General features: G+C 36.8%; 1 protein-coding gene across 1 annotated transcript in view; it reads right to left on the bottom strand.

Moving 5' to 3' along the window:
- GRIA2 (glutamate ionotropic receptor AMPA type subunit 2) overlaps window positions 1–4171 on the bottom strand; it is a 120979-nt gene that overhangs the window by 115081 nt on the left and 1727 nt on the right. The gene's annotated exons all lie outside the window — the stretch shown is intronic.

Raw genomic sequence — 4171 nt, 5'->3', positions numbered from 1 at the left:
ATAAGTATACATATGCACATATTACATTTTTGTATGTATACAACACACACGAAGTTGCACTGATAAAAAGTGTAATAAAGGCTTAAGAGACATTAATTAATTAGATGAACACAGATACACAATCTCAGAGATTCATGACCAAAACCCAATGATAAAAAATACACCTTTTAAATGATTATCTAGAGAATCAAGGCTAAAGAGCTAAAATCATATTATTTTAGAATGCTCTCACTTCCAAGAGGATTTACAATCAGTGCTATTTCTGAATGGCTTTATAACTCAAGTTTACAAAAATATTTAAAATAATCCATTTTAAAAATAAAATTGAATGCACTTTGTTGTTAAAAGGCATCAGGAATTATCTTTCAAACAGCATTTTAAATGATTTTTTTTCAAAGTAGGTGCCATTTACGTATATTTTTATTGTTTTCCTAAATAATTCTTTTGCATCGTTTCAAAAGGTATTCAGTGTGCGCAACAGTTTTATGAAAGAACAATATTTTCTCCAACATCTCCATCTGCTGGCTTAGAGAAAAAGTAGATTTTTATCTATTTCTTTAAAATGTAATATTTTATGATTTGTTTTTATGGAATTGAAATATAAAATTATTAAATTATTATTAAATAGATGAATAGCTATTTGTCAAAGTTACTCATGAAATAAATAGAAAGATTTGAGCAAGAAATCTAATACTTATTTTAAATCCCAAAAGCCTATGGGACCAAACAATCATGTGTACAGCCCATTTAGACAGTTTTATTTTAAACACGGTTTAGTAATGACAACAACATTAACATGTATTAAATTGTTTTATTATACAATAGTATTTAGGTTTTTTTTCTAAAATCTGTTGATTTTATTAACAATATATACTATGTGGTATAAATACATATGCAATATCAAAGTTATTGTTTTCACGACAATTCTGAATTTCTGCAATAAACTACTTTTGTGTAAGAACTACTAGACCATCTTCACATCCTCATACTAAAGTTCTTAGACAAGACCACAGTGGCCAGTGCACAGGCCTGGAACTCTTGGAAAACTATTCAAAAGGACATGGAGGAGAAAGGTTGAAAAAAAGTGAATTAATATAAGAAAAACATTCATTTAGTCTCTGACAACTAGAGGGCATTCAATAAAAAATGGGAGGGAGTGGGGAGAAAGAAATTCTTGAGGCCCATCACTGTGGTTTCAACTGTTGAACAATCATCCTCAAAAGCTAGTCTCTTTTTTCTCCAATTTTATGGTTTGCATAATCTCATAATGAACGTTTTTGTTTGAACAGACTTCAGGGGAAAAGACTGAAAACCTATTATCTGTACCTACGAAGGAAGGAAGGAGGATGACAGGAAAGGGGGGAAGGAGAGGCAGGTGGGGGCGAAGGAGGGGGGGCAGGAAGGGAGAGAGAGAGAGAGAAAAGAAACTGGAATCTGTCTTTATTTCCTCAGGTACCCATGGAAACAAATGGGAACAAATAGGTTCTTGCATTATCCCGCTGTGACTGTGAAAGAGAAGGATGGGGGAGTTCGGTGCCATGCACAGTCATTTTACCCACTTCAGAATATAATGACTTCATTTCATTTGCATAACCTTCACCCACGCAGTAGCTCTTGCTGGATCCTTAAGTGGTTGTCAACCTCAGCAATTCCAAATAAGTTCCTCCATCTCAGAAATAAAATTAAATTAGCAAATGAATGTCTTTTGTACTTTGAAATCATTCAAGTATGAAACGCCACTTTCTTAATATGTAAACTTAATCCTGTGCAATTTGTACGGTTTAACTAGGAGAACAAGCTCCTTTCTGAACACTTATTGATGACATATATTGAATAATGGAGTTTGAGAATAGACTTCCTTCGATTTCTGGGAGAAATGAGAGAAAGTCATTTTGGTTTTAGCTGTCAACATATTTGATGCTGCTGCTTCCACACAGAAACGTGGACTCCCCTGACTAAAAAGGCAAGAAAACACAGCTAAGCACTGGAGAAAAATCTTGAGCAGGATATCAATGATCAAGACTCATCTGGACACATTTGATATTAGAGATTTCCATTCATTTCTTGATTGCTGACTTTGTAATGATAGTTTTATATAAGCATCTTTTTATCTGAAAAGAGTTAAACTATTTTTACATTTTTTGTAGCCTTATGCAAAAAAAAAGATACAAACATTTTACAATCTCCAGATTTTGAAATTCCTAAAAGAATAAAGAAATTGAGCCACGCAAGTTTTAAATGATTCGCCTAGTCAATGAGTCAATGTCAACTCCAGAAAATTCTAGCCAATGAGCTCTCTTCTATAATAGTGCCTCAGTAGTTCTCTTCAGCAATCAGTAAGATACTTATGACATGGATGTTGCAAATGCCACCATTCTGAAGTCCCATGAGGGAACCTTATGCATTCAGTTCCTCCCCATCATTTGTTTTAGTGTCCTAGAGTAATAATCCATGGAGGAGTAATTTGGGGATCTGGAGACACGGACATTTTAATTTCAGCTTCATTTCTGAGCAAAACAAAACAAATGTGTGCAAAATGAAGATGTCGCTTTCATTTATCTTTCTCAGGACTGTAGTTAAACAAATTGTGCGTGTGTAAATGAAACCCATGTCCTTATTATATGGATGTATCATTCTGTGGAAGTTCTTTGAGTTATATATGTGTTTAATACATTTACATTTCCTGTCTGCATATTCTATTTCAATAAAATTTATATAAAAAAACAAATCTTTTTAAAAATATTGAGACTGAAGACCTAAATTAGTTAACTAACCTAAACTAACCATAACCTTTAATCTGTACAAAGCTCCAATACAGTGATCCAGCATTTGTTCAGTGGACCCACACCCATTATATCTCAGTCGGTCCTCCTACTATTTTCACCAAGGAGTGAACTTCTCAATCTTTGACCATTTTCTAAGAGTAGAGTTTTCAATTACTTTCACCTCATTTTAAAAAAACTACATACTTCCAGTAGGTTCATTACTTTTCAAAGCATTTTCACACTAGTATATAATGAAATGCAGTTAGGTACTTAGCACAGTTGTATGTCAGTCATAATTCAGGAAAAAACACTGGGAACTTAATATCAAATCAAATGAATACAAATCTGGTAGGTAAATAGGTCAAGTATAAAAACCTTCAAAAATTAAACTATATATACATGTATATATAGTGAGAGAGAGAGGGAGAGAGAGAGAGAGATTTTCCAATAGTCATATTTTTAGGTTTTTTGAAGCTGCAAATCCACTTTAAGAGTCTCTATCTTTCTCCTTCCTTACCCCTCCTTCCCACGCCCCCTCCCCGTTTCTTTTCTCACTTGCTATCAACATTTGAAGAAAACTTGTAGCATTGAAACCTTCTTAAATAGGGTCTTTATAAACAATTTAATCACAGGCATCTAATAGGAGTATCATAATGATCTTGTTCTAATGGTCAAAGAAAATTGTTTCATAGCTTTAATCATCCGGGTGACAGCGGTTTCAAAATGAGTTGATAATGTTCCTGATATGATAACCCAGCTAACCCATCGAATATATGATTAAGACTCAATATGAGGAAGTGGGATGGCACCAGTTGTTTGCCTATTGTGGGAAGAGAGCAGTTGGGCTTTTTTCTGCAGTAATTTTCCACTAGCTCCTTCACACTGTAGCCAAAATGGGAGGTGCGCCATCTGCAAAGCCCCCTCCAGATTGTGAACTATGAAATACAAACTGCAAACATCAGATCAGGGAAGAATCAGCCCAGCCCATTCGGCAGGAAATGATGGCAGCTGCTGGGAAAAGGGCAGGAAGGTACAGTGGCCGCGCCGCACAGCCCACGCGGGCGCGGGGGTTGGAGCTCCGGGATTATTCCATGGAGCCCGGTGGAGACCTAATTGCTTGGATTCCATCACTTTGTAGTCTTGAGAGAGCTTCATCGCGTGGTCCGCAGCACCGCGCGGAGTGAGAGGGCTAATATGGATAGCTAACTGCACTCACTAAAATGGCTGATCAGAGCGACTTCTCCAGCTTTCCAAACTCAGCCGGATCTAACTGCCTTCAGGTCCTCTTCCTCTCGCTGCCCTCGCCGGCGCCAGGCTACCTGAGAACAAAGCGCCCCCGGCCGGCGAGCTGGCCGCGGCCTGGCGGGCGGAATTGCCCCTTCAATGGAAACACGGAGCCCCACGGA

The sequence above is a fragment of the Myotis davidii genome, unplaced genomic scaffold, assembly GCF_000327345.1.
Source record: "Myotis davidii unplaced genomic scaffold, ASM32734v1 scaffold392, whole genome shotgun sequence".
Lineage (NCBI taxonomy): Eukaryota > Metazoa > Chordata > Mammalia > Chiroptera > Vespertilionidae > Myotis > Myotis davidii.
The sequence above is the reverse complement of the archived record's forward strand: the minus strand, read 5'-3'. Positions and strand labels throughout refer to the sequence as shown.